The sequence below is a fragment of the Arachis ipaensis genome, chromosome B10, assembly GCF_059453495.1.
Source record: "Arachis ipaensis isolate K30076 ecotype BB chromosome B10, ASM5945349v1, whole genome shotgun sequence".
Classification (NCBI taxonomy): Eukaryota; Viridiplantae; Streptophyta; class Magnoliopsida; order Fabales; family Fabaceae; genus Arachis; species Arachis ipaensis.
This window is the reverse complement of record NC_142435.1, coordinates 115,903,216-115,913,123: the sequence shown is the minus strand read 5'-3', so window position 1 is coordinate 115,913,123 and position 9,908 is coordinate 115,903,216.

Here is a 9,908-nt window from a genome sequence, read left to right as displayed (position 1 = left end):
ATAAAAAGTAATTAAAACACACTGAAAACTATGTAAAAATAATGCCAAAAAGGGTATAAATTATCCGCTCATCATAACACCAAACTTAAATTGTTGCTTGTCCCCAAGCAACTAAAAACAAAATAGGATAAAAAGAAGAGAAAATACAATAAATCTAAAAGATATCAATGAAGATTAGTTTCAATTAGATGAGCGGGACTAGTAGTCTTTTTGCTTCTGAATAGTTTTGGCATCTCACTTTATCCTTTGAAGTTCAGAATGATTGGCATCCATAGGAACTCAGAATTCAGATAGTGTTATTGATTCTCCTAGTTCAGTATGTTGATTCTTGAACACAGCTACTTCATGAGTCTTGGCCGTGACCCTAAACATTTTGTTTTCCAGTATTACCACCGGATACATAAATGCCACAGACACATAACTGGGTGAACCTTTTCAGATTGTGACTCAGCTTTCCTAGAGTCCCCAGTTAGAGGTGCCCAGAGCTCTTAAGCACACTCTTTTTGCTTTGGACCACGACTTTAACCGCTCAGTCTCAAGCTTTTCACTTGACACCTTCACGCCACAAGCACATGGTTAGGGACAGCTTGATTTAGCCGCTTAGGCCAGGATTTTATTCCTTTGGGCCCTCCTATCCATTAATGCTCAAAGCCTTGGATCCTTTTTACCCTTGCATTTTAGTTTAAAGGGTTATTGGCTTTTTTTGCTTGCTTTTTCTTTTTCTTTCTTTTTTTTATTTATTTTTTTTCACCGCTTTTTTTTTTCTTTTTTCTTTTTTCTTTTTTTGCAAGCTTTGTGTTTCACTGCTTTTTCTTGCTTCAAGAATAAATTATATGATTTTTCAGATTATCAATAACATTTCTCTTTTTTCATTATTCTTTCAAGAGCCAACAATTTTAACATTCATAAACTTCACTATAAAAAATATGCACTGTTTAAGCATTCATTCAGAAATCAAAAAGTATTGCCACCACATCAAAATAATTAAAATAATTTCAAGATAGAATTCGAAATTCATGTACTTCTTTTTCTTTTTCAGAAAATATTTTTCATTTAAGAAAGGTGAAGGATTCATGGAATCATTCATAACTTTAAGACATAGACACTAGACACTAATGATCATGTAATAAAGACACTAATGATCATGTAATAAAGACACAAACATAGACAAAACATAAAGCATAAAAACCGAAAAATAGAAAAATAAGAACAAGAAAATTAAAGAACGAGTCCACCTTAATGACGGCGGCTAGTTCTTCTTCTTGAAGATCTGATAGGGTGCTTGAGCTCCTCAATATCTCTTCCTTGCCTTTGTTGCTCCTTTCTCATGGCCTTTTGGTGCCATTAATGGTTATGAAAAAACAAAAAGCAGAGCTTTTTCCACACCAAACTTAAAAGGGTTGCTCGTCCTCGAGCAAAATAAGATAGAAGGGAGTAGAAGAAGAATGATGCAATTAATTTTGAAAACTTATTACTGTATATAAGAAAATTAAAAAGAGTTGAAAAGAATTTTGAAAAGATATGTAAGTTTTGAAAATGTTTTGGAAGGAATTGAAAAGAATTGAAAAAAGAATTAAAAAGAATTGGAAAGGTTATTAATATTTGAAAATAGAAATTGAAAGATGAACATTTAAAATATGCTTGATGCAAAAAATTATGAATTAAAACATGAAAAATTGAAAAAAAATCGAATTGGAAACAAAATTACCTCCCTTGTGTCATCCTGTCGTTAAACGCCCAGAATGCTATCTATTCTGGCGTTTAACGCCCACTTGACTGCCTATTTGGGCGTTTAACGCCTAGCCAGATACCCTAGCTGGCGTTAAACACCAGGAATCCTTCTTTACTGGGCTTTTTCTAAATGCCCAGAATGCTGCCTGCATGGGCGTTAAATGCCCATTCTGCTATCCTTACTGGCGTTTAAACACCAGTAAGCCTATCCTCCAGGGTGTGCTATTTTTTATTCCGCTTTAATTCTGCAGCTGTTTTTGTGACTTCACATGATCATCTACCTAAAGAAAACATAAAATAACAATAGAAAACAAATATCTATAAATAAATATAATTAAATAACATTGGGTTGCCTCCCAATAAGCGCTTCTTTAATGTCAATAGCTTGACAGTGAAGCTCTTGGAAAGCTTCACAAAGACTCAGAGCTTAAGGGTGGCCTCCCAACACCAAACTTAGAAGTTGAGTGTGGGGGCTCTGTTTGACTCTGTATTGAGAGAAGCTTTTCATGCTTCCTCTCCATGGTTACAGAGGAAGATCCTTGAGCCTTAAACACAAGGTAGTCCTCATTCAGTTGCAGGACTAACTCTCCTCTGTCCGCATCAATCACAGCTCTTGCTGTAGCTAGAAAGGGCCTTCCAAGGATGATGCATTCATCCTCATCCTTCCCAGTGTCTAGGATTACGAAATCAGCAGGAATGTACAGGCCTTCAACCTTCACTAAGACATCCTCTACAAGTCCATAAGCCTGTTTCATTGATTTGTCTACCATCTCTAGTGAGATTCTTGCAGCTTGTACCTCAAAGATCCCTAGTTTCTCCATTACAGAGAGTAGCATGAGGTTTATTCCTGTCCCCAGGTCACACAGAGCCTTCTCAAAGGTCATAGTGCCTATGGTACAGGGTATTAAGAACTTTCCGGGATCCGGTTTCTTCTGAGGTAATTTCAGTTGAACCAAAGCATTCAGTTCATTAATGAGCAATGGAGGTTCAACCTCCCAAGTCTCATTACCAAATAACTTGGCATTCAGCTTCATGATTGCTCCTAAATACTGAGCAACTTTCTTTTCAACAATATCTTCATCTTCTTCAGAGGAAGAATACACATCAGAGCTCATGAATGGCAACAATAAGTTCAGTGGAATCTCTAAGGTCTCTGTATGAGCCTCAGATTCCTTTCGTTCCTCATTAGGGAACTCCTTAGTGGTCAGTAGACATCCATTGAGGTCTTCCTCACTGGAAATCACAGCCTCTTCCTCCTCTATAGGTTCGGCCATTTTGGGTATATTGATGGCCTTGCACTCTCTCTTTGGATTCTCTTCTGTATTGCTTGGGAGAGTACTTGGAAGGATTTCAGTAACTCTTTTACTCGGCTGACCCACTTGTGCCTCCAAATTTTTTATGGAGGACCTTGTTTTAGTCATAAAACTGAGAGTGGTCTTAGATAGATCAGAGACTATAGTTGCTAAGTCAGAGAGGCTTTGCTTAGAATTCTTTGTTTGTAGACCTTGGGATCAACCCCATTGGTCTTAACAGTATCACAGATTTGCAAGAATTCAGCTAAGAACTGATGAGGATCTTCCAATGGAAGTCCATAAAACTTGCAATTCTGCTGCATTAGAGAAACTAATTGAGGCTTAAGCTCAAATTTGTTTGCTCCAATTTCAGGAATTGAGATGCTTCTTCCATAGAAGTCGGAAGTTGGTGCAGTAAAGTCACCAAGCATCTTCCTTGCATCTCTAGCATTGTTGTTGGGTTCGGCTTCCATGTCTGCTTCTTTTTCAAAATTTTCTGTAAGGTCCTCTCCAGAGTGTTGTGCTTTAGATTCTCTTAGCTTCCTCTTCAGAGTCCTTTCAGGTTCAGGATCAGCTTCATCAAGAATGTCTTTATCCCTGTTCCTGCTCATATGAAAAAGAAGAGAACAGAAAAGAAGAGGAATCCTCTATGTCACAGTATAGAGATTCCTTTATGTGTCAGAAAAAAAGAAGAATAGAATGAAGAAGGAAGAAGAAATTCGAATACAGAGAGAGGGTTCGAATTATGAGTAGAAGAGAAGTGTTAGTAAATAAATAAAATAAATAGAAAGAGATGAGAGATAGAGAGTATTCGAATATTAATTAAAAAAAAAGAAAAATATTTTTTGTTTTTATTTTAATTATAAGTTGAAATTCAAAATTTAAGAAAAGAGATAAAAGCAAATTGAAAACTAAATAAATTAATTAATTAAAAAGATTTTTGAAAAGCTTGTTAGTTAATTTTCGAAAATAAGAAGTGAAAAAGTAGTTAGGTGGTTTTGAAAAAGATAAGAAATAGTAAACTTTTTAAAATTAAAACAAACAAGTCAAGTAGTTAGTTGAAAAAGATTTGAAAATAAATTTTGAAAAGATAAGAAGTTAGAAAAAGATTTTGAAATTAAAAATTTTAAAAAGATATGATTGACATTTATTTTGAAAAAGATTTGAAAAAGAAATTAAAAAGATTTTATTTTTAAAATTAAAGTTGATAACTTGACTAACAAGATACCAAAAGATATGATTCTAGAATTTAAAGATTGAACCTTTCTTAACAAGAAAGTAACAAACTTGAAATTTTTGAATCAAAACATTAAATGTTAGCAATAATTTCGAAAATATGAAATAAAAAATGAGAAAAAGATTTTGAAAAATTAGTTTTAAAAATTTTCGAAAATATTAAAAGAAAAATAAAAAAGATTTTGAAAAATTTTAAGAAATAATTCGAAAATATTAAAAGAAAAATAAAAAAGATTTGATTTTGAAAAATATTTGAAAAGATAGAATTTTTAAGTTAAATTTTTGACTTGACTAATAAGAAACAACTAAATTTTAAAAAATTTTGACCAAGTCAACTCTAAATTTCGAAATTATGAGTAGAATAAGGGAAAGATATTATTTTTTATTTTTTTGGATTAATGAAGAAAGAGAAAAACAACAAAATGACACAAGACATAAAAATTTAAGATCAAAACAAATAATGCATGCAAGAACACTTTGAATGTCAAGATGAACACCAAGAACACTTTGAAGATCATGATGAACATCAAGAACATATTTTTAAAAAATTTTAAGAAAAGAAACACATGCAAGACATCAAACTTAAAAATATTTAATATTTAGACATTATGAATTCGAAAATGCATATGAAAAACAAGAAAAGACACAAAACAAGAAAAATTAAAGATCAAACAAGGAAAATCATCAAGAACAACTTGAAGATCAAAGAAGAACACAATGCATGAATTTTCGAAAATCTAAGAAAAATTAAGAACATGCAGTTGACACCAAACTTAAAATTTGACACAAGACTCAAACAAGAAACACAAAATTTTTTTGGTTTTATGATTTATTAAATTTTTTTTGTATTATTTTTTTTTGAAATTAAAAATAAAATGCTTAAACATAAAATAAAATTACCCAATCTAAGCAACAAGATGAACCGTCAGTTGTCCAAACTCGAACAATCCCCGGCAACGGCACCAAAAACTTGGTGCACGAAATTGTGATTCACACTTTTCACAACTCCGCACAACTAACCAGCAAGTGCACTAGGTCGTCCAAGTAATAGAACCTTACGCGAGTAAGGGTCGATCCCACGGAGATTGTCGGCTTGAAGCAAGCTATGGTCATCTTGTAAATCTTAGTCAGGTAGATTTAAATGGTTATGAATTTTCGATAATTAAAAGATAAATACAACATAAAATAAAATAAAGATACTTATGTGATTCATTGGTAGGAATTTTAGATAAGCGTTTGAGATGCTTTGTTGCTTCTGAACCTCTGCTTTCCTATTGTCTTCTTACAACCATGCGTGCTCCCTTCCATGGCAAGCTGTATGATCCTCTCGGATGAAAAATACCAGGTACGATCTCTGCACGGCTAATCAACTGTCGGATTCCTCATCTCGGATGAAAAATATCAAGTACAGCTACTGCACGGCTAATCATCTGTCGGTTATCGCTAGCGTCGGAATAGGACCATTGTCCTTTTGCACACTGTCATTGCGCCCAACATTCGCAAGTTTGAAGCTCGTCACAGTCATCCCTTCCCAGATCCTACTCGGAATACCACAGACAAGGTTTAGACTTTCCGGATCTCAGGAATGCTGCCAATTGGTTCTAGCCTATGCCACGAAGATCCTAATTTCACGGACTCGGTCCGTGGATTAGAGACCCAAGAGAATATACTCCGGCTGTCGTTCAATGACTACGTTGAACATCATGTAGACAGCTTGTGGTTGTCAGGCACGCGGATCTTGGCTAAGCGAGTAACGAAGATAGCGGATGATTGTCACGGGTCACCCCTTCATTCTGACTTAACTGAATTAAGTACGAGAGTATATCTTGGAGAAGAAGTAGGCGTGAATTGAAAGAGAAACAATAGTACTTGCATTAATTCATGAAGAACAGCAGAGCTCCGCACCTTAATCTATGAGGTGTAGAAACTCCACCGTAGAAAATACATAAGAAAAGAAGGTCTAGGCATGGCGGAATGGCCAGCCTCCAAAACGTAACATAAGATGAAAAGTATGCGAATACAATAGTAAAAAGTGCTATTTATACTAAACTAGTTACTAGGGATTACAGAAAATAAGTGACTAAGTGCAGATAGTGCAGAAATCCACTTCCGGGGCCCACTTGGTGTGTGCTTGGGCTGAGCATTGAAGCTTTCACGTGCATAGGTCATTCTTGGAGTTGAACGCCAGCTTAGGTGCCAGTTTGGGCGTTTAACTCCAGTTTTGGTGCCAGTTCTAGCGTTTTACGCCAGAAAAGAGTCTCTGGTGGGCGTTTGAACGCCCGTTTGGGCCATCAAATTTCGGGCAAAGTATGAACTATTATATATTTCTAGAAAGCTCAAGATGTCTAATTTCCAACGCAATTGATAGTGCGCCAATTGGGCTTCTGTAACTCCAGAAAATCCATTTCGAGTGCAGGAGGGTCAGAATCCAACAGCATCTGCAGTCCTTTCTCAGCCTCTGAATCAGATTTTTGCTCAGGTCCCTCAATTTCAGCCAGAAAATACCTGAAATTATAGAAAAATACACAAACTCATAGTAAAGTCCAGAAATGTGATTTTTGCATAAAAACTAATAAAAATATAATAAAAAGTAATTAAAACACACTGAAAACTATGTAAAAACAATGCCAAAAAGGGTATAAATTATCTGCTCATCAGTCCCCCATTACGATCCCCATTCCTCTCTCATAAATAGTCAATTACTCGCGTTGTCGCAGTTGTCGTTACATGCACAGCCTCAGTGATAAAGGATAAATGTTGGTTAGGAAATTACCAAAGAGGTTTTTCAGTTCAACGTCGCGAAGTATAGTCCCAACCGACAAGATATCCTCTAGTCAGAGTTAGAAAGTGTCACAACAATGAAATCAATAACCGGGAGTAGAATCCCGGGTCCTTCTTCCAAGGACTTGCATTAGAATGCGCATTGTTGGTTAGAAATTTTGGATTTTTGGTTTGATTGTGAAAGAAGTAAAATGACAAGTATGTAAAAGGCAACAAACAACCAAGAATTAAATCGAGATAACTAGAAACACCAATCAAACATTAACTAACTAGCAAGAATGCATTAAAATAACTATAACTAGAAATATATGTGAATAAAATATATGGAATTAGAGTAAGAAAACTAAGGAACTAAAGCTAACAAGAGTGAATGACAATCAATCAATATAAAGGTCTTGACTAGGGGAGAGAATTGGAGTTCCTATCCCTATTGTCATCATCAATTGTGGTGAGAATTGTCTATTGCTTCTACTTAATTATCCTCTAACAAATGAAGAAAAGTCAAGTGGGTACAATTAACTTGAGTTCACAAGTCCTAGTCAACTTCTAGTGAAAGACTAGCTTTAGTGAAGTTCAAGCTAACAAGCAACTTCCAATACTCAATCAACCATAGAATTTGACAATTCAAGAGTTTCCAATACTCAACCCCAAAGCCAAGAGTAGAAATCTACTCCATAATCATAAAATATATTTTCACAAATACCTTGTGTGCACTAAAAGAAGACATTATAAAATTGAGAAATAAATCCAAATCAAAGATACCCACTAACAATAATTGCTAATAACAAACCAAATGACAACAATAAACATGAAAGAAAAGTCAATGCATTAATAAAAAATGATTCCAACAAGATCCAAATTCAAACTCAAAATTACTAAAGTGGTAAGAATGCTAAGTGAAATTAAGGAATAGAAACTACAATTAAAGCAACAAGAACTGAAATTAAAAAGGATCTAATCCAAGTGAAAATGAATAAAGAACAATAAACCCTAGAGAGAAGTGAGAGTTTCTCTCTCTAGAATTCAAAACTATCTAAAAACTAAGCTAATGAAATGTGTGTCTTCCCTCCTTCACTCCCAGCCTCTAATCTGTAGACTGGGCTCGAAACTGGGCCAAAAAGCAGCTTGAAATCTCCCCCAGCGTATTCCTTAAGTGAGGCACGTGACGCTTGTCACGCGTACGCGTTAGGACCAGCTTCTCAAATCTTTAATTCTTTGTGTTTCTTCTACTTTTGCATGCTTTCTTTCCATCTTCTAAGCCATTCTTGCCCTATAACCCTGAAATCACTTGACAAACATATCACGGCATCGAATGGTAATAAAAAAAGATTAAAAATTAGCATTTTTAAGGCCTAGGAAGCATGTTTTCATTCTTAAGCACAAATTAGGAAGGATTCACAAAACCATGCAAATTATATGAATAAGTGTGAGAAAAATTGACAAAATCCACTCAATTCTATCCAAAATAAACCATAAAATTGTGGTTTATCACTCAGCCATGGTGTTTATCACAGCTATAAAAGCATCTGCACCCCTCGTCGGTTCCTCTACAGGGTTCGCACCACGCCTACTACGTCCTCATCCCCGTGCAGCCATCAAGATCCTATTCACACCCAACATGCAATATTAAGGTGATCAGTCTTAAAATTTCAGGCAAAGTGTGAATAGTCTCTAAAATGGAAACACAGCGACAGTCATGCAATCCATATCACAAGGATATCCTATATGCATGAAACACAACTCAGAGAATGCAATGAGGCATGATTTAGTCCATATTCCCAGGATTTAATAGGAACGAACTGCTCTGATACCAAATTGTAACTACCCAATTCCCAGTACGTGTGGAAGAATTGAAGTGAGACGAAGATAAAGAGAGAGGGTGGAAGAATTGAATTCTCTCAACGCATATTTGCATTTGATTGTGTTTGCTTATTTTAATTTCTCGTGACTGTGTTGTTTGTCTTGTTGTGACTTGCTTGTATGTTGAATTGAAATCTCTTGCTTGTACTATTAGTTTCTGAATGTATTAAAGTGATTAAGAATTGACGTTTTGATTGAGAATTAATTATGTGGCTGAGAGATGGTTAATATGACTAGTTTTATATTTAAAATTTGTTGAGTTTAGAGATTTTAAAAGAGGTAATTAATTAGCTAAAGTAAAACTAAGAGTATTTCTAAAAAGTTTGATAAAAATATAGTTTTCTTGAGTATGTTAATTATTTGCATTTTATTTCATTACTTTTACGGAATTCCTATTCCCTACTAAGAACATGTAGTTTGTTCTCACCCTAAAATCTTCCACCATTTCAGTGACACAGGTTCGAAGACTCAGTTTGAAGCTGCGAGTGATTACTAGACTTATTTATGAGTTAAGTTGCTATAGAGTTCCCTCACTCTTGTTGCTTTAGTTTTTATTTTATACAGAGGGATAAGAATTGTATCTGAGTTTCATTTGAATTCTTTTGTATGACAGATATTATTATTAATAATTATGTGATTACTATTACTTGAAAATATTTTATATATAATTTAAATTATGTGATTATTATTCTTGTGTCAGCAGCTACTAGGACATGTACCAGGTCTGAACCACAGACAGGGTCAGAATAAGTAGACCGTCAACTTATCATGATTCAGAAACACTGTTTGTGGGGAGTTGGCTTAGGATGCAACAGATGAACAGCTACTGCAGTACTCCTGTGGATTCATTATGTAGATCTTAGGGGGCATGTTATTTCTAGATGCATCTGACTCCCGCGTGCACATGAGGTGGTTACCTCTATTGTAGAACCTAGATCGTTGTGGCAGATTGTCTTGGGGTTAGGTTGTTCTTGCATGGTTGCACTGCCAGATGTATCGTGCTACAAA